At 34.6% G+C, this 22569-nt stretch overlaps 2 protein-coding genes across 2 annotated transcripts in view; one reads left to right on the top strand and one right to left on the bottom strand.

Annotated features, from left to right (window-relative positions):
• The window catches only part of LOC126749133 (OTU domain-containing protein 5-A), a 104601-nt gene that overhangs the window by 193 nt on the left and 81839 nt on the right, over window positions 1–22569 (top strand). The window lies entirely within an intron of this gene.
• Window positions 1–22569, bottom strand: part of LOC126749132 (plexin-B) — a 559001-nt gene that overhangs the window by 480476 nt on the left and 55956 nt on the right. The gene's annotated exons all lie outside the window — the stretch shown is intronic.

Genomic DNA, 22569 nt, shown 5'->3' with positions numbered 1-22569 from the left:
TTTACTGCGTAATTATGGCTAAACTTGGAAATAAAGTAAAGGGTCTAATCGCTACTATATAAGACAACTTTTTTAGTTAAATCAGGTATTACGACTTAACAAAAATACGTTCTTCTGGAGAAGATAAAACTGAACTATGCTACTATCCTCCAATAATTTTAAATATTTTAATACCTATATTATCGTCAGTATTAAAAAAAAACACTTTTTATTTCATAACATATTTCACCCGCGCACGGTGGGGTGTCACGGTCAATAGAGTAGGTAAGACGTTTACAGAAATTTGGCTGTTATTTTTTTTTATTTGGTAATGTAGGTATTTGCCAGTGACGTACCGATTTAAAATATTTTTAGCGATGCTGCTGCTTATAGGAAAAGGTAGCATCATATTTTAGATTTCTGTATATGTTCTACTATCTCTAACGACCTCTAACGGTCTAATAATTATTTTCTATTTTTGTTTAAAACGTAACTTATTGAATATCTTTTAAAACTTTATATATTTGTAAAAATTTAAAATTCTGCGTGTAGCAACTCAAATCCTATGTATTGGTTTGCTTTGAGAAATTTCTTTTGAATTATTCGGTCTCTTTTTACTTTAAAATAAAAGAAAAAAAGTTTCGAGTTAAAAATCAAAACTTTGCATTTGCAACTGTTCATCTTAGAGGCACGAAGTGTAGACATTAAAAATAACATTATCCATAATATGTGACAATTGATAATAACATATCAAAATACTCTTAAGTAAGCTTACTCAAAAATAATTAAAATAGAAACAAATAGCTATTCAACTAAAATTTTAACGAAGTTGTTTATTTTTCCATGAAGTTTAGACCAAAAAATAGCAGGAACATGAACTTACAGAGAGTATAATGACATTTTTCCCGATAAACAAATAATGAATGTGAGAACTACTTTATTTAAAATGCTTATTTTTATTTAACACATTGAGCTCCGCGTGCCCACCGATGGGCACATCGCATCGCTTATTCAGGGACCGCGTGCTCACCCGTGAGCATGGATTACATTGATTCTGCCTATACCAAACGACGATCTAGTCCCAGGATGAGCCAAAAAATATATTGGGTTGGGCAGTTTCGATGGTTTAGGTATTTAGTTTATAAGAGTAGAAAAAAAACATTTGAGTTAATATACCATGTTATATTACCTTAAAACAGAAAAAATACTCTTAAAACTTAAAAATAAATTGTCATAAAAAAACAGTCGTTTTCTTATGTAACCAAAACTTAAAATACCATAAAAATGACTAACCTAAATATAATAAAACTTACTAAAACGACCTAACGTTTGACGAAATACACACTGCCGCAAAGAAACTGCTGACACTAAAGTTTTAAGCCAAATGTTTTTGAAAGCAAGTAATACAAAGGGGAATATTACACGGTACACAAATTGTATTGACCTTTTTCGCATTTTTTCGGGCGTACGCAGCATTGTGAGCCATTGACATGGTGCTGTAGCATTTAGTGCATCTCTTTCGAGTAACTCGTTTTTGGCCTTCCACTTCCTTCAACGTGCAGCGTTGCGTTCTTGACGTGGAAGGACGAGAAACAGTATTAAGTTTTTCGTCGTTTTCAATGAGACCTGAAACTACCTCTTCTTTGAAAGTGGTGATGCTGATTTTTTTCTTGTTTATTTTATTGTAAAGATGTAACGCGTTTACTATTGTTGTAGCAGTAATGAGATGAAACACTAGGCGTTTGTACCATTTTGAAGTTCGCCTTAGAAGAGGCGCGTATGCTGACATTTGATCCGACAAGTCGATAAAGGCCTTGCCCTGATTATAGTCAACAATTACTTTCGGTTTAATAACTTCCTTTCCTTTCTTTGCTAAAGTAACGGTAGAATCATCGTGTTTGATGCTTAGCATGATGACGTCTCTCTTATCCTTCCACAGGACTACAGTTTTGTCATTATCTTGCCGAGCTACAATTCCACCTCGATTCAACTTTTTTTTCGGTTTTTCGGTCAATCAGTCTTTTGGCTAATGATACGCTCGTGTACCAGTTGTCAGTGTAAAGTGTGCGGCCACTGTCCAAAAAACCTTCCATCAATTCCATGACTACCTTTTCAGAAACTGCAAATTCACTTGATTTTTCTCTGCCGGTATATACTTTGAAATCCCAGGTATATCCTCCAGATACACACAACTTGAAAAGCTTTACACCGTACCGGTGTCGCTTATTGGGTATATATTGTCTGAAATAAATGCGTCCTCGAAACGGAACGTTACTTTCGTCGATACAAATTTCTTTTTCGGGCATGTAGGAGGACTTAAATCTCTTTTGCAGCATGTCAATAAATTCGGATATTTTGTAAAGTCGGTCATCAGAGGGTCTGTCCTTCGCATTATCACTTACATGGAACATGCCCAAAATACCTTCAAATCTGTTTCTACTCATAATTGTGGGTATGCGATTTTGGTACAACGATTTGGTTGACCAATAATCCCGTAACTGAGGCATTGGAAGAAGGCCCATCCATAATATAATGCCAAAAAATTTTCGCATTTCCACGGGATTGGTATCCACCCATTTCGGCACCTTGGCCTTCCAGTTTGGATCTGCTATTGCCGCAGCAATTCGCTGTGAAGCAAACCTATTGGTTTCAGTCACAAATAGATTAATCATCTCATCGTCGATAAAATAGTTAAAGAATTCAGTTGTTTCTTTCCCTGCAAAGTCTGCACTAACATCTGGAACAACACCAACATTCTGAGGGCTTTCACTGAAAGACAGTCGGTCTCCTTGAACGTGATCCCATTTTTGCTTAGTAGTTAAAGTCGCTATAGGTACGTTATCGTCTAGATCTTCGTTTTCGGATAATAATATGGCAGAATTATCTGAATTATTACCGGATGAATCGTTATCGGATGATAGATCACTTTCAACAGGAATAAAATCTTTATCCGGTAATTTCGTCTTCTATTATATCTCTTGACTCGTCGTCGGACAGATTCTCCAGCTCCTTTGCCAACTCCTGATCCGATAGATATTTCTTAGCCATATTTGGTTAACTCTGAAACAAAAAAACACATTAAAGCTAGTGTCCACGAGTGTGCATTCAGTCCCAAAATGTAAAATAGCATTCTGGGACCACGTGCCCACCCGTGGGTCACCGCAAAAAAATTACAAAAACAGCCAAAAGTCGACAGAGTATTGATCCACAAACAACATAAACTGCAAAAAAATAACTATTAACAAAAAATATCCAGAATAAAAATTTGGTCCCTGGAAGTAAAATCCAAATGTCCACCGGTGGGCACGCGGGGCTCAACGTGTTAAAACGCTTATTTCCACGCCTTTCCCCAAGCTTCCATTAAAAGTGCAAAAAATAACCCATGCCTTTATTCAAATAATCCTTAATCATTATAATATGCACTCATACAAAATTATAAAAGTTCCCAGTAAGAACCCAAGTAACACCGAATGATTATCAGCGTAGAGTACAATTTTGTGAAAGAGTACTGTTCCGCATTCCAGAAGGTCCTAATTTCTCAAAGAAAATTATGGACCGATAAAGTCAAATTTCCCAGGGAAGGCATATTCACTATGAGGAAAGAGTATTGGTGAAGTGACCAAAATGCGCAAGTTGTGAAGAACATAGGTTTAGGAAAAGTTACATTTTTTGCAAAGGTCATTTTTAATTAAAGGTCACAACTGAGTCTCCGAATAGAGGTATTCAAAAATGTTTAGTTAAAAGTCATCATTTTAAACATTTATTGCAAAACCTTAAATTATTTTATTGCATTTTTATATTATATTGTTATTTTTTATTTATGTTACTTAGTTGTATGTTACTTTGTAATAATGATAAAAACCAACGAACGTTTTCTCGGTCGATTTCATCGATAAACATTTCATTGTTATTTCTCATCTAATCCTTCATATCTTATTTGACAATTTTTTTCATGAATAATGATGCTTTTCAGTTACATTGTTAAAATGTGTGAATGTATTATGTGGGTGTAAATATATTAAGTGGAGAATTTTAATATCGTTTTTATTCATGACGTTTTATGTCTATTTACGATAAATATTTAAGGCCCTACACAAAGCCGAATAGCAATCTGCAGGGTTTAATTTGCAGGGATCCTGCAGATTATATCAATTGCAAATTGGGACAATTTGACAAGTAGACAATTTATAAATTGTATTGGCCGCTCACAATTTCGAGCGATTGGGTATATTTAATAGCAAGTGACGATCGCCGAACCTGATTTTTCGTTCGAATTGGGAGTTTTTTTGATTATGCAGAAATCAAATAAAACATTTTAGTATCGTTTTGCTGGCAAAAAAGATTTTATCTGAAATATCAAAGAAGATGCTCCTTTTTGGTATAAGGGAACGACAACGCTGCATCACTAAAAAATATTTTAAATCGTTAAATCACAAGAAAAATTCAGTATCTTTTTCCGCAAACGCCTAACCTTCCATCGACTGTGATACTCTGATATTTTTTACTTACTTTACTACGTTAACTGATTGTTATTGTCTATATTTAATTGATCATATATTTTTGACATTTATTAGATTAATTATTCATCTTTTAAGTGGCTAAAAGATTTCGTTAACTTTCGCTGAAGTTTTGTAGGTTGTTGTCGCAGAAAAGCTATTATGATTCGTTTTGCAAGTCCGACACTTTAATCAAATTTATCATTTAAATAATTTTATTATCAGAACCAATGACACTACTATTGTTTTGATTCCTTGTTCACTTTATTAAATCTGTTTTAATTTATTTTCTATTACTGATTGACAAAACTATTCAAATTAAATATATCTTCTACGAATATGAAGTTGACAGTTATTTTGTGTATTCGTCTTAAAACGATTCGTAAAAAGTTCAACCAAATCAAGTAATTCGAATAAAATAATAAAACATAAAAGGTCACACACACGATTAGGATTCATTATTAGAAATACTAAATATTCCAAAAATCCGCGATCCAATATTTATCTCTGCAACAACTTAGTTAGGCCGCATAGGAGTATCCTTTTTATAAGATATATGTCTTTAGATTCTCATAGTCAAAACACTAATCTATATTTCAAAACAATATGTGCCTACATTACTGGAAATAACTCGAAGACCGTAGGAAAATCTGGCAACCCTTAACGTAACCTCATCCTAATCCAATCTCCGATTCAGATGCACCTGCAAAACAAAAAATATCAGGCAAGACTACCTCCTGCCTTTGTAATTACAGCTTGTTAGATTTTTTATTATATTTCCCAAATAAACTACTTGTGTTTTCAATATACATATCAAGTCATAATCTTATCAAACACATTAGAATAATTAACGTTTCTTATTAACAGTGGTTCACTGATCTGATTTCTCTCGTTAAGAATTAAGGTGTCATCCAACATATGCATAGAGAATCATGAGCTCAGGTGATACCTCTGCTTGGCAGCTCATTTTTGTTTTCAACAAAGCCAAATTTTAATCAAATTGATTGCCAAATAGCATTATTAAGGCTAATTAATTGTCGAATAGCATTACCATAAGACTGGAACAGTGACTACTTGAATATTGTATATAATTTTTTATATTCCTATTTAAACTTCCTTTACTTTAATAAACTGCTTTAAATTTTACATATATTTCTGATTTATTTTATGACTCTTTTTCCTAAAAAAGTCTGTATTTGGTAACCAATCTAAAATATCAAAATGGAAAAGACGATACTTAGCTCAAAAGCCAGTAAAGTTATGGTTCGTTTAAAACAGTTTTCAATCGATTATCCGCCGGAGATAGAAACAGGAAATTCTATCGGGAAAAGTTGTGTAGTCCGCTAAAAAGTGCCATTATTCTTATTCACTATCTTAAATTTGTAAACGGTTTCTAGAGAGAAATATAAATTATAATGGAAGTTTGAAATTTCAGATATATTTCCAATACCCAAAAGTTTTATTGCGCATTTTACAGAAAATGGCTTAAATATGACAAAACATAGTTTTTGGGAACTTTTGCATCATAAGTAAGTAGGCAAAACTTTTTGTCTCCTCTCAGTCTTCATTTTTTAGTTGTCAATATTCCATGTTGTAATTTTAATTAAGTTCTGCATTATAATAAATATAGTTTTATTTACTCAAAATTTTAAAAGCAATATATTTAGGGGTACACCTTGTATTTTTATCTTATATCTGAGTATATTCATATTCCTCTTGAATACTAACAATGACATATAAAGTAATATTAATTGAAGCAATATTAGCCTAAAAAAATGAAAGAAAATTTTATTGTAATACTTAGTACTTAATAATACTCAGATCATAAAGAGATATAGTTCGCACCAATAATCTATTTTGCGGTTTCTTTTATCATCAAAGGTGCCTCTGGCAGAGCCTTTCAGCGATACCTCTGACGAATAAACTGCAAAATAGAATATTGGTGAAGCATTATTTTTTGAATATAAAGCTTGTATATGGCTAAATGTTTAGCATTTTTGGCTAAAATTAACATCTTACTTTTAAAAAGTTGCTATTCATAAGAAACCCTCTAAAAAAGTATAGACATTTGTAGTCGTTGAAAATAAAAAATAAATTTAAAAACAGTCAGAGTCAAATATTTTCATTGACAAAAATTACAGATCTCTTTAAGTTTTAACAGGTACATGCAATATTGGTCCCCAACCATATAATCCACATAATCACCATCATGGTCTTTCCTTATCACATGAGGCACTTGAGGAAACTGGGCTATCGTTATCATCAGAGAAAAAAACTATAAAAAATGAGTCAGATCAGAGAAAAAAACTATAAAAAAGTCTATAATTTACTGTAGGGAATCAAGCTTATTATAAACCAATTAACTGGAATGTAGATGTTGATATTCTACTGCGACTGTTTTATATATTGTGATACACGTCACAGCAAAAAAATCATTAAAAATCTATTAGGACAATCTGGTGACACCCAAAACGCATCACATATACATCTTGGATGGTAAGGAATTGCAAAAAATCGCTTAGTACCTTACCTTATAGGGCAATACAATAATCAGTAATATGGATACTACAATAAAAAAACCTTATCGATCCAAAACCAGTTTTCAGCATTGTATACAATTTGCAGCAGATTATGAGTTCTCGTTGTTCATACGGAAGGCTACTAAGCATGTAGCATACACCTTTAGGAAATTAAGTAAGAAACGTAACTTACGTAACATCACTTTCCCATTATATATTTTATAGCAGACCTAGACATAGTTGGTTATCAACAAAACAACTTTTGGTTATCCCACAAAAATTATAATTTCGATTAAGAACATTGCTGAAGAAATAATATACAGTGCATCCGTAAAGTAGCGGATAAATTCAATAAAAATGAAATGGACCAAAATGCTTGAAACCGTCGATTTTAATATTTGGTTTAGGGTTTTTCTACGGGGAAATTAAATATACAGGGTGACTGAAAAAAAAATGTGACCTCATCAATTTTCAATGGAAACCACCATTTTTTAATGCAGAATCAGAAAGAACGCATTTTTTCACAAAGGATACGTTGCAAATGAATAGTGGTTACTAAGCAATTTTGAACGAAAAATGATGATAAAATGTAAAATTAAAGAAATATCTATCTAAATTAAATGTTGGTATTTTGGCGTTGTTGTCAGTGTCAAAAAGTGAATGTATTTTGGTGCAACTATTTAAAGTATTTTTAAATTTGCAAGTGATGTTTATTCTTTTTGAGAAGCAAAATCAGTCCATCATGCGTTTTATTAGTAACTACCCTTTATTACCTACTGTTATTGTATGAAATATAAGAAAATTAGCCGAACGTGAAAGAATCAAAATCTTGTGCATGATTGGTTTCGGAAATATGTCGCGTACTCAAAAGGAGTGTAAAACATATATTATATTTTTATCATTTTATTATATTATATTTTTTTTATTTTATGTTTTAATATATGTATTCTCATTTAAAACAAAACTCTTTTAATGATCTATAATAATTCTATCTCAATTTAATTAATTCCATAATCACTTATTAACTTGATATATTTAAAATAACGTATATTGCTAAAGATCTCTAATATTCATTGAGTCAAGAGGACACCCAAAAATATTATTTGACGAGGCAGTCAGAAAGCAAGGTTTGAGAAAAATGTGTGTAAGTTGGTGTGTTGGAAAAAGAGTTGTGTTTACTGGTTAAACCAGGCTGCTAAATTTAATAGTGGTGAATATGTGAGAAATAGTTGATCTTGAGTAGATATGTGGCCATTATGAGAAGTTTGTACAGATCTGTTTGCGCATCTTGAGATGCCCGCACAAGTAGGTGTGAAAGCCTCTGTTCAATTAGGAACGAATGCGCAATTCCTCGAGTGCTGTCTGGTAAGACTGGGGCCTTACCTGGGGCTCGATTGACACGAATAAACAGAAGGATATAGTAGAAATATATCCTTTGTCTAATTCGTTGAGATGCTTACTGTTTAGCGGCAGTGGAGCGTCTGGGGAAGCCCTTACTATTCTAGGTGACACTAGCTAGTCGTCAAATAAAGGAAGATAACATGTTTGACATATGTATATATTGAAATGTGACATTGTGTAAATTGATGTTGACTGAGATGATGCAAGGGAACGGAAGTTCCCCGGTGAGTATATTTTATTATTGCCAAAAGTTGACAGAACAGTAAATATTGTTTTTTTTTATTATTTTTATGTGATGTTCGAGTTTATGTCTAACAATATAAGAAGGATGACTGTTGAGTGAATTTGCATTGTAGAGACCCATTGGCTAAGAACAACTCTGACAGGTAATAAACCACATTTTAAAGCGTATTTTACAGGAGGTGGTTCAGTTCATCCTGATCGATCGCCTATTAGCCGAAGCATGGTAAGCAATGTTGAAGCAAAGTTTCGTGAATTCGGGCATGTTCGGGATACTCAAAAAGCTGGTCGGGGTTCAATAACTGAAGAAGATGAGCTTAACGTTCTGTTAACGGTCCAAGATATATTCTTACTTCAAGAGCTATCGGAAGATGATTTTGATCGCCGAAATGAATTTTGTGAGCAAATGCAGCAATTATGTAATGATAACAATAATTTTGTAAAATGAATAATATTCTCTGACGAAGCAACGTTTACTCTAAACGGTGACGGACAGAATTGTCGATACTGGGCGACCGAAAACCCTCATTGGTTCACAGAATGTCATACACAACACCCTCAAAAAGTCAATGTGCGGTATAGTGGAAGGAAGAGTTTTGGGACCTTACTTTTTTGATGATACTCTCGCTGGTGAGAGGTATTGGGACTTACTTCAAAATAATCTCATCCTTGCTCTGATAACTTTATATCCGGATTTGGAAGAACCCAAGATGCACCAACGTGATCTTTTTTTTTCAGCAAAATGGAGCCCCGCCACACTATGCTTTACCCGTTCGTAATTATCTAGATGAAGTTTTTCCAAATCGTTGGATCGATCGATGAAGGTTAATTGAATGGCCACCCAGATCGCCAGATTTAACTCCCCTCGATTACTTCTTATAAGGATACTTAAAAAGTAAAGTGTATGTCACTAAACCAGCGAGCTTAGAATATTTAAAAGAACAAATACGCCAGGAAATTAGAAATATTACTCCAGAAGTCATTGGCAACGTTCAAAAATAATTTTTACATCGCCTTGGTTATTGTCAGCTTGTTAACGGTGCCCAATTCGAACATTTCATTTAGATAGGTATTTATTTCATTTTACATTTTATCATCATTTTTCGTTCAAAATTGCTTATGGTACAAATGAATAGTGGTTATATTCATTTGTAAATGTAGGAAATAGATAATGAAATTGAATGAGAATATAAAGTAAGAAAAAATTGGATTTAATCGGCGCGACGCGATACGCACAAGTCCCTTACCTGGTAAGGCTTCTAAATCGGACTTGGGTACTGGAATGGCGATTACTCAATTCATCACCCACACACGATTAATCAAGTATTTGGGTTGAATCCAGAAATTAGTGGTTCCGTGCGTTAATCTCAACGCACGAAACACGCGGACGGTACCGTCACTTCTCTCACCGGAGTCCGTTGTCATTCCCGTTTCCCACTCAAATTGGGCTTGACAAATTTATCACTTATGGGCATGCTCGATGCGAAAAAAGACGATCTGTGCGTATATTTAAAGGAAATTATACAGAGCGATACTGTATATTAGATGCGATATAAAAGTAAGATTATTTTGCATTATTATTTTGAATATAGATATGTGCTGAAATTAATATTTATTATAAGGTTGAAATGAATTTATTTTCAATGTTCTACCCATTCAATAGTCTCCAATAATTTACCAAGAAAAAATAAAATAAAAATATAATAAAGATTTCTAAACATCATTTGTACCATATCCTTTGTAAAAAAATGCGGTCTTTCTGATTCTGCATTAAAAATGGTGGTTTCTATATTCTCCTGGGACCTAGCGTCCATTTAAATGGACATGCCAGTTTTATGTTTCGTTAATTTATTATTTAAGCAGCTTAGACCTCGCATCTACTACGTTGGACACTTCGGTGCTGCCGCCCAGTCCGATTCGGTTGACTTTAATTGTGCACATGTGCTGGGAATCAGTTGTTTGTTTTCTGTTGTGATGGCGGCTGCACGTGGTTCTCATTATGATGGTATGTAGCCTATTTTTTAACGTTTTGTAATGATTTTTGTGAAAGTTTTTATTTGCAAATGTTTAATAAACAAATTTAAATAACAATATATTTATTTTAGAATTTTTTGGCAATCAAAGCAAATCAAAGCAAAATAAAAATCATTGGAAATGATGACTCTGACATTGAAAGGTCTGATGATTAAGAAGAAATTCAAACTATGGATAATTTAATGGGGAGAGAAAAAAAAATAATTAATGAAGAACTAGTAAGCAGCAGTGAGGAGAAAGAAGAAGAAGATAGAATTCCTCTTAGTGTCCTGAGAGAAAACTTAAAAATGGCCAAGCAATCTGTGGATCCTTTAAAGCGAAAGTCTTGGAGAAGAGATGATACTTTTGCACCTCCAAATTTTAAAGGCCCCTCTAGTGAATGCAGCGCATAGCTCCGGTATGATTGGACTGCAAAATCGTATTTAGCCATGTACTTTGAAGATGAGTTATTCCAAAAAGTGTGTGATTGCACAAATGCAAGGTACGTTGAACTCAGAGGAGTATCTCTTAAATTGACTCTTAATGAGATTAAACATTATTTTGGAATAGTTTGTTTGATCTTCTGTCTAAAATATCCCAAAATCAGAATGTACTGGGCAAAAACCATTAAAGTTTCAGCTATTGCAGATACAATGACTCGAGATAGATTTTTTGCTATAAGAAGTAACCTTAAAATCGTCATTGATGGCACCACTGAAGAGGTACGGAGGTCTGACAAATTTTGGAAAGTACGTCCTATTATAAAAGCAGTATGGCAGGGTGTTTGCAGCTACCTAGAGAGAAAGTGGTTGCTGTAGATGAACAGATCCCATTTACAGGGACTTGTAAAATGAAGCAGTTCGTTAGAGGAAAGCCAAATCCAGAGGGCTTGAAAAATTTTGTTGTTGCTGCCCCTGATGGTCTTGTCGTAGATTTTGAATTATATCAAGGAAAAGATACTTTTCCAGATGATTCTGTAAAACAACTTGGTGTTGGACCTTCTGCTGTTGTTCGCCTTGGAAGGACTTTATTTCCTGGAAGTCATGTGTACTGCGATAGATATTTCACGACAATACCACTTCTGGAATATCTTCGTCTACAAGAGAAATATTGTACTGGAACCATTATGAAATCTCGTGTATCAGCGGCAGCAAATTTACCTTCGGAAAAAATGATGGCCAAGATAGGTAGAGGCAGCTCGGAACAAATTGTAAGACAAGATGGCAAAATAGTAGTTGTACAATGGTATGATCTGAAATCTGTACTTTTGGCATCTACTGCTCTAGGAATTCAACCTAGCGATGAGTGTGAAAGGTGGTCTAAGAATGACTCTAAATATATTCCTGTTAAAAGACCTTACGTTGTTGCTAAATACAACGATTGTATGGGAGAAATAGACTTGATAGATTAAAACTTGATAGATCAAAAAAATGGACTGTAAGGGTCATTTTCCATTTCTTTGATCTAGCAATGGCTAACTCATGGTTTTTTTATCGAAGAGATAAAAAAATATTTAAAAACCCTTCACGTAAAATACAACAATATTTAGATTTTAAAATCGAAATTGCCATTCAACTTTTGGCAAATACACCCAACCTACAAAGTGAATCCCAAGAAAACATCCGAGGGGTAGGTACTAGAAGAAATCCTGAGGGAAATATCTTTGTCCATTCACCGTCATCGTCATTAGCCACCGAAAGGAAACGGAAACAACACTTTCCAGAAATTGCCACAGACTTAAAAAATTCGGTCAGATGTAAAAATTACTCTTGTGCCAAAAAAGCCAAGTTTTTTTGTAATATATGCAACACATTTTTGTGCATTACTGGCAACAGAAACTGTTTCATGGAGTTCCATAGCAAATAAATTTAAGTTTACATTTATTTTCTGCGTTTTCATACGTTTTAAATGTTATTGAAAAAAAATTATATATTAGGAATTTTTAGTTTAGGTTAAGACCCAATGTCCATTTTAATAGACGTCATGTATCTGTCAAAGTAAGAAAAAAAATAAAAAAAGTTATTAGTAAACAATGTTTATTTAAGTATTTTTTATTATATTTAAAAGCCTCACAACCCTAACTTAACAAAAACATGTCCGGGTCCCAGGAGGTTAAAAAAAACATTTTGATGACGTCATATCTTTTTTTTTTGAGTCACCCTGTATATTTAATTTCCACGTAGAAAAACCCTAAAGCAAATATTAAAATCGACGGGTTCGGGCATTTTTTCAGAAACGGTCCATTTCATTTTTATTGAATCTATTGGAATGCTGCATAATGTTATCAGCCGGTCATTCTATTTTCTTTCAATTTCCAAACACTAATTATCTAGCGAACAGTTTTAAAATTATGACATTTAAATTCAAATTTTAATATGGAGAATGTCATTGGGATTTATTGTCTTTCTGGCCATCGATTAGAGTGAGTGGTCCCTTGCTTCAAAGTATCACTTGCAAAACAGGTCCTCTTTCAGAAACTCTTTTACTTCTTTGAGTACCTACTTACCGAAAGTGTTGTAAAGCAAGTTAATTTATAAATATTAGTATATATAAACCATTTAGTCACACTGTGAAATTTAATTTAGGCAAAATAAATTTAGTCATTGTGCTTTTAGATAATTACATTATAACTAAGCTTGCTCCCACGTGGGAAGGAAATACGTGGCTGTCACGTATTCCACTTGAGTTTTACTGCAAGTGGAGTCTCCGTATTACGAATACAAAGTTTTATTTTTAACTACTTAATAACTGGACCCATTGTACTCGTTTAACTAGCGATCTATAAAACTAGATAAATAATAATTAAACATCTTAAACAAAAAATGCGATAAAAAATGATGGCGCAAATATAATAATGTTAACGTGCTAGTAAGTACCCTTAAAAAAGAGAGAAAAAAATAAGCAACATGCAGTTATAGTCAAGCCAATTCCAAAAAATTTTGTATTTTGATATTGAATTAAAAACTGCCGTTTGTGGAAGCTGCTCCACTTTATTCGCTAGTTTGTGAGGATATGAAACTGCTGGTGTGTAACAACAGAAAAAAGTTTTGAATAGCTTGCATTTTAATTGATCCCTTATCGAACTTTCTTAAAAGTTAACATAATGGAAATGGGTCGATAAAACAACACATTAATAGATGTATTTAAGATAATTGAAATTGTCCCTATTATTTAATGGTGCACTTCACGCAAGCACGCATCAATTTTCCACCCTTGCAAAATTATGTATACATCTAAAATAGTTTTTTCTAGTTTTATTTTTCGTTTATCACTTTTAATGATGTATCAGACTTGAATTTAAAATTTAGAACTTACCATAATTATCGTAGAAAACTGAATAGTGTTATAAAATCTAATTATTTCGAAGCACAATGATTAAATTCTTAGTTGATTTAAATTTAACCAATACAAACAAAATCGCTTTAAGTATTCGATACTTATCTCATATATTCAATTACTTTTTTGAAACTTTCAAACAAAATATCAGGTAAACTTATTATAAGGAGCAAGCGGTATTTTAAAGTTCTTATATCTTAAATAATAAATAACCTGCACCCATAAAGATAGGCTGGCTGTCGCTGCTTTAAATATAAACGGCCCTATATAAAATGAAAATTTTTTAAATTAATAGGGGGAGTAATACTTAGGGGAGTTACGAGTTGTCAAATAAAACGACAAAATATACACAAAAGACGAAAGTGCGAATGCATTACTCTTTAAGAAAGTTTTCGCATTCATTTAACACAAAAATAAATTTATTTACTACGAAATGGGGCGCAATACTTTCCAAGTAGAATATTTAATAAACACCAGACATAAATTTTACTGTTTTATAAACTGAAATGGATGTGAAAAAGCAGAATTTTTAGTACAACATGTAAAAATTATTTGGGGTGAAACACATTGACGAAGCTAAATCTTTGCTTGACGTTTCCGTGGTTTTATATTAATTTAAAGATCTTAAATATAGACGAGTGGAGATGGCAGATATAGATGCAGAAGCTGTCAACCTGTCAAGCTGTCAATACAACAAGCAAAACTATATTTATTTATAGTTACTATTAAAATAGGTCGTTAAATTTTTGGCTGCCTGGAATCGAATCATTTGGATAGCTAATGGTGGTATATACAGGCCTGGGCAATGAACGTCTTGGGTGCGGAAATGAATGTATTAAGTTGCAACAATAATTGTGAATCACAATTCAAAAAAATAGCTTTAGCCTAGATGGCTGAGAGTGGCGTATTTTACATATTCTCCTATTAGATCAAGCGCAAATGAAGAATTGGGATTAAATGAAGTATTGTGATTCTCTCTTTTGCCTAATACTTTACCTAGGAATCTCCATTGCATGTTGACTCGTAGGTATTTTGGCACCCAAGACAAAAATTTGCCATATGCATATACCGTCAGGTCATTTTCGTAAAGTAACATATTCATGCGAAAACCGCATGGGTCTATCTTCTATGACAACCGAGATAATCTTCAAAAGTGTCCAAATTTGGACACCCTGTACATATGCTTTATAATATAATATAATCAAAACAAGGATTCTGCATAAACCGACGGCCAGACGGCCCTAAGATAACAGCAAAGATTAAATAAGCATACCTAGTAGAACCGGAAAAGCTGGCTAAAACCGTAACTCAGTAAATGTTATACATGTATGTATAGGTTTCAGGATACAGTGGAGTACCCAAAAATAAAAAATCTCATGCACTTACTATTTGCAATAAATGAATTTAAATGGAAACTTTTTTTTGATAAAATTTTGAAAGCGTTACGGGATCTACTGCCTCCTACATTGGACCGAAACTTATTTTGAAAAGCAATGCACGTTGAGGAGTTAATCCCTAAGTAAAAAGTCTCTAATCGAATCCAAGAGATTCAATTCAATCCTTTCAATCGATTTTGTTTAAATTTAACAGTGATATTAATAGCAGTAAGAGGTTAATTTATCTCGAATTAGATTAAAATTACTATGTCCAGTGGGCATCTCGGAAGGCACCCTAACCAATATTTTTGACAAAAAAATGATGCTCCAGAGACTTTCTTTTAATCTTTTTCTTTGTTTCAAATTAAGCAGCTAAAAATACATTTTTTTTTGTTTCCTGAGTTTCCTACATATCTTTCTTCGTTTGCGAGATAAAATATTAAAAGCACTTTAATGCATGTCCCCGAGAAAATAACATGATAAAATATTAGAACCACCAAACTAATTAAGCAATGAAAATTAGACGAAAGTCGTCGCTTGAATGTTTTCGCGTAGATTAAAACTAAGTTCTATAAGCAATAAGCCTGACTTCATTTTTACTTAAGACTATAGAAAGGCTTATAGACAGGTATATAACAGAGGAGATTCTAATAGAATCGCCACTACATAGCAATCAGCATGCCTACATGAAAGGGAAGTCGACGGAAACGGCACTTCACTCTGTAGTGAGCAAAGCTGAAAAAACAATAGAGAACAAGGAAATTGCACTTGCTCTTTTCTTTGACGTGCAAGGAGCATTTGATAAGGCAAAAACAGACACTATCTGCCAAGCCCTCCTGAAAGCACTCCGGCTCATCTTGTCAGGTGGGTCAAACGGCGCTAGAAGTCCGGAAGATCAGTGCTACACTGAAAGACTGTCGAGTCGAGGCCAGGGTGAAAGGCGGCTGCCCGTAAGGCAGTTGCCTTTCGCCACACCTTTGGTGCCTGGTGATGGACAGTCTCATCAGGAAGCTAGAACTTGAAGGATTCTATGCACAGGCATACGCGGACGACGGACTAGTGATGGTCACGGGTAAATTCGTGAACACAGTCTGTGAGCGAATGCAAGTCGCGTGCAGGATAGTGGAACAGCTGTGGTGTCGGGAGACAGAGTTGTCGGTCAACCCCGAAAAGACCGAGCTCATTCTCTAAGAGGCGGAATTTGACAGGCTTTAAACCTTCCATTATGTATGGCAATTACGGCGAACAATAGGTACAAGATGGGGTCTTAAACCCCATGTTCTCCAGTGGCTTTATACCGCAGTCATATGACCGAGGATCTCGTACGGATCCGTGGTATGGTGGCCAGCCGTATTGAAGGTCACCAACGCCCAAAAGCTGACCAGACTGCAAAGACTGGTCTGCTTGGGAATTACTGGAGCTATAAGAACAACACCTGCTGCACCACTAAATATTCTTCTTGGGCTACCGGACCTTCTAGTCTGGATTGAGAGGGAGGACATGGCGGCGTATAAAAGGATGAGAGATAGCGGAGGGTGGCGCAATGTTCACTTAGGACAAGGCCATATGACGATTGCTCTCAAGATGTGTAAGAACATACCAATTCTGACATCCAGATGCACTACAGAAAGTGGCCAACTAAGTTTAAAGAAGGGGTTTCAAGTCGAAATCCCGACAAGGGAAGAATGGTCGGCGAACCAAGTTAAAGAGCCAAGTGGTTTCCAGGCCTGGTACACGGATGTATCATGGATGAAAAGCACCAATTCAGCCGGAGCCGGAGTGTACAGGATGGAAACGAACACAGGGGAATCCTTCCCGCTAGGGAAACACACCACAGTTTTCCAAGCGGAGGTGTTTGCTATACTCGAAGTAGCGAACAAACGAGAGGCATTGGAAGGTGACGGGGGGGATTTGCATCTACTCCGATAGTCAAGCTGCCCTCAAGGCGATTCAGAAACCCAGGGCCAGCTCAGCGCTAGTCCAGCAATGCAGAGACGCATTGGAAAAGCTTGCAGCACACAAGGAAGTGAGACTGAGGTGGGTCCCAGGACACCAAGGTGTTGAGGGCAATGAGCGGACCGACGAACTGGCAAGACAAGGTTCCGATAACCCCTTCGTAGGCCCCGAACCTTGTCTCGGTCTTAGCAAAAAACAAATCTCCCAGGCACTTAATAATTGGGTCTGGAAATAAACAAGGAAGAATTGGAGAAGGACCGAAGTATGTAGACAGGCCAAGGAAATGATACCAGACCATGCCGGCTCTAAAGCAAGGCGACTGCTAACAAAGACCCCACAAAGTATCAAAGACTTGGTGGGAATCCTGACCGGGCACAACAGTCTAAACAGGCATCTACACCTTCTTGGTATAAGAGAAAGCCCACTCTGTCCGAATTGCGGTACAGGGGAGGAAACTTCATACCACATACTAGGTATCTGTGATAGGTAGAGTCGCCTAAGAAGGAAAATTTTCTGAGCAACGACACTCCAGCGGGAAGATCTTAAAGATCTGGACTGGGACAACGTGCAAGCCTTTATTAAAAAAAAAGTAACAAAAAATAAGAGTGCCATGGAAGGAAAAACAATTACTATTAAAACAAATTTGACTATGACATAACTCACTTAAAACAGTGCGTACTTAACGATTGCAATTATTTGAAGTGTTTCGAAGAATAAAATTACTAATATTGGAAAATGGTTCAATTTACAAACACAGAAATGGCCGATATGCATTTTGTTTATGGAATGGCTGAAGGCAATTCTAGAGCGGCAAGATGCATTTATTAAGAAAGATACCCTCATTGCATTATACCAAATAAGACAAATAAGACAAACATTTGTGAGAATATATCAAAGGCTGTGCGAATCACGCACATTTCAAACGTCGGCTGCTGTTATTGGGAGACCTACCACAATAAGAATAGTGGAGATTGAGGAAGTGGTTTTACATGAACTTGAGCGTAGCCTCGGTACAAGTACACGCAAAATTGCAGAACAATTAAATATTTCTCACTTTACCGTATGGCAGATTTTAAGAGAATATCAACTGTATCCTTACCACAAACAGCGTGTTCAAGAGTTATTACCTGCCGATTGTCCCCAACTAGTTGCTTATTGTATTGTATTTGGCTTTTGCTACAACAGGAAGCGTTTCCAAGATTTCTATCACGTATTTTAATTAACGATGAAGCGTGTTTCTCCCGAAATTCAATTATGAACTTTCACAATAATCATATCTGGGCTGAAGAAAATACCCATGCGCTTACAGAAGTTAATTTTTACCAACAGTTTTCCGTGAATGTTGGGGTTGGTATTGAAGATGTTTATCTCATTGGACCTAATTTTTTGCCCCCGAGATTAAATGGTTAAGAATATCGAATTTTTTGGAATTAATTTTACCTGGACTATTAGAAAATGTCCCGCTGGAAGTGAGCAATGTGGCTCATGCATGATGGGGCTTCACCTCACTTTTGGAGAAAACTGGATCGGACGCGCAGGTCCACAGTCATGGCCACCCAGGTCACCCGATTTAAATCCGTTAAATTTTTTTCTTTGGGGGCATTTAAAGTCTCTCGTTTACAAAACTCCAGTCAACACTGAAGAAGAATTAACCTAACGGATACGGGATTTATGTGATCAGATAAGACATACGCCGGAAATATTTTAACGAGTCCGGCAATCAATGTTAAGACGAGCTGATATTTGCATTGAGGTTGAAGGAGGGCATTTTCAGCAACTATTATAAGTCAACTATTACAACTATTACGTGAACTTTTTATTTTGAAATTACTCATAGAATCCTGGAGGCCAAACTCCAGGATCTTAAATAACACCCCGTATAATAAGAGAGTACAGTAAAGAAGTTGTTCTCGAAGGATTCGCTATATCTTTCTAGATCACATATTGCTAAGTCTGATTCTTAACATGACAAAGAATTATTCAATTTAAATTAGTAGGCGAAGTTTAATTAGTTCACACATGTTTCCATGACAGTGACACACCAAAATACTATGCATAAAAAATAAACAAGCTTAAAACATCAAAATGTAACAAAAGAGTCGCCATGTTTTGTTTCCTACGCTATCCTTATTTAATATACAATATTTGATACACAATATTTAATATAATTTAATTACTACCTAAAGGCACTTTGTTATCCCGACACAAAAAGGATCAGAAGGGTATTTTAGTATTTTATTATATATATCCCTGTTACATATCTTACAGTAAAGAAAATGGATATTAATTTTCGCCAAAGTATATAAAAGACTTTCTTTACCATAACATGTAACAAAATCTGTACCTACTAATCATAGCGTGCGACTTATTTTTAAGCCAATTTAAAAAATCTTTTGTTGGATATATATTGATGCGGTTGGTATTTTAAATTCATTATTTGACCTGCTTGTGTTACGCTTCAAAGCTTTGAAAAATTGCCTTTTATCAGTGCCTGCTCTAAAACTTTAAAAAGAACGGTTATTTATTCATTTATTCTATACATAAGGCCGAAATGCGGACACTATTCGTCGATATATTGATACATACATACATGTATTACAAAAAGAATAGTTTCATAAAGTTCTCTCTGTATTTGAGTTTTATGAGTTTATGCTAAATTAGATCTTCCTTTTGGTGTACATCAGTCTTGAGTATTTCGAATAATATATTTATGAATTAAAATTAGTGATAAATGAATTAATGAAACTGATGCTTACAGTGTAATTAGATTATTTCGAAATAAACTGAAGTTTGACTTTAGAATATAAGCTTTAAATAATTTTTATTCAATACTTTATAGTAGAGACTGTATATGTGAGAAAAATAAACATTGGCGAGACAATAAAACCTATTTTAAAATCAGGGGTGAGTTTGTTTTAGGTCAAAAATTTACAAGTTTATACACATTTTTATTTTAATCAAAAGTTAATAGAAAATCTGAAATATGTTAAATTACGCCACTAAATTTTCGGTGAAAGGCCTAAGTTATTCAAAATAAAAAGAATCTCTTTTTTAATTTTGACACTATGTTAAATGATAATTATTATTATAACGAGACATATTGCACGATTGAAACTTTTGGTGTGTACTCTCTACTAATTCTATATCATGAAAAGAAAGAAATTTCGGTTGCTGTTTACTTTTTTTTTACTTGTAGCTCTACAAAAAACAAAAAAACATGAGATGATAAAATTATTATTTAGTTTCACTTTGCTTTACTTCGTGATAGGCATTAATTTTTCAAATTTTAACAATGCATGTTGATGTATTTGGTAGAAGGAGGATACGTAGGGTATACCTCAACGAATTTCAAGTTGCTACAGTAGCGGCAGTAGATCGAAGTAGGGTATTCAAGGCGTCGTGTAGCCCAAATGCTTAATATAAGTCATTCTGCGGTTTGGAATCGCTACCAAATTTACGGCATAGTAAGAAGAGCCCCTTATCCCAATCGACAAAGGGCAACAACCCAGAGAGAAGATCATTTTTTACGACTTTGGGCAATTAGGAGTCGCACCGCTACTACAAGAACAGCGTAAGAACAGGCGTATAGAAGCTACGGGAATGCAATTTTCGGAACAAACGATAGAAAACCAACTTCACGAAGAACAACTCCATGCTAGACGACCTGCTAGAGCCCCTAGATTAACTCCAGCTTGTTGTGAAAACCACAACACTGTCAAAATCACAATGAAATATTTGCACCAAATACGCTATTCACTAATAAGTACGAATGGTGCTTAACGATTACGTAAGCAGCTCCAGGCGCGAAGGAAGTCTTTAGTAGCTGTTCATCTTTCACACTGTCGATGCGCTCGATCTCTGTATAAAAAATATTTCCCGGAATTTCCAAAAATAGTAAAAGTTAAATATTGGCTTTTTCACTAGCAGTTTTTCTCTGTACTCCAAGTGTTGTTAAAAGTGGAAGTAATTTTAGTATTAGAAGTTTGCTGTACGCTTAAATGTAAGTGTTGGGTAAATAAGTATTAAGCATTTATGCAAGTAGTGATGTGTAAAAAACGGATTCTTTTTTACAATAATAAAGGGATGTAAAGAAGTAACCCTTATGTATGTTTTAATGTAACTTTTGCCTTTCCTGGGATAAAATTCAACCTATGGTTGTGGTCCTTCGAAGTTAATAGTAGAATCAGTTGCGCGGTTCTACGTGGTGTAACATTAAGTGTTGCACTAGATGTTGGGGATTCAGGAAAACCCTACTCCTTCACAGCTGATCGAGCAAATCGTAGAACCTTTTATCAAGAGCATCTTAATTGAAATTTAGAGCAGTCGGCCAATGTAATGTTTACAGATGATAAAAGATTCATGTTATGCAACAATAATGGGCATGTTCGTGTATGAAGAACGATATTTGGACGACTGTGTGCAGGAAATTGTTCGATTTGGAGGTGGATCAATGATCAAATGATGGATCAAAATCAATTCAATTTGGAGGTGGAGGTATGGTATAACTTTGACAGGACACACGGACCTTGTGGTATTTCGGGAAGGGACTTTAACAGCTGTTCGTTACATAGAAGAGATGTTGGAACCTCATGTCCCATTTGCCCAAAATATGGGCACTGGGTTCATTCTACAGCAAGATAATGCCAGGCCACAGATAGTCAGGGTCGTAAGAAATTTCCTACAGGAGCAGAATATTAATGTCATGAGATGGCCAGCTAGTAGCCCGGATCTAAATCCTATTGAGCATCTCTGGGATTGTTGACTTTTGAAGGATCATCAACTCTTCCAAAATCTGAACCAAGTTGCAGATGCTGTTTTAACGATTTACGAGCAGTTATTACAACAAATAATTAGAAATTTAATGGAAAGCATGCCTTATGGTTGTGCCGAAGTTCTTAGAGCCAGAGGTGGACATACTCATGATTAATGTACCTTTTTCTTAAATAAACTTTATTTGTTTTTGACGCTAATTTGTATTTTTTTAATCGTATTACCAAACAGCCTTTTGAAAACAATTTAAGTAAATTTTAATAAATGCAAGACATGTCTCTATATTCATTTTGAGTAGCATAAAAAGATCAAAAATACAAAAAAGAGGTCAATATTCAAATATTTTTTACATGCCGTGCATATTGCATATCATAATAAAATTACTTAAAATATTTTGTTTACATCATAGTGAATCATCCAGAATATCTATAATAGTCACCATTACCAAATTTTAAAAAAATATGATAGGTAATAAAAGTCAAA

This window comes from Anthonomus grandis, chromosome 22 (assembly GCF_022605725.1).
Source record: "Anthonomus grandis grandis chromosome 22, icAntGran1.3, whole genome shotgun sequence".
NCBI lineage: Eukaryota > Metazoa > Arthropoda > Insecta > Coleoptera > Curculionidae > Anthonomus > Anthonomus grandis.
Note: the sequence above shows the minus strand (reverse complement) of the source record. Positions and strands in the feature narration are given on the sequence as shown.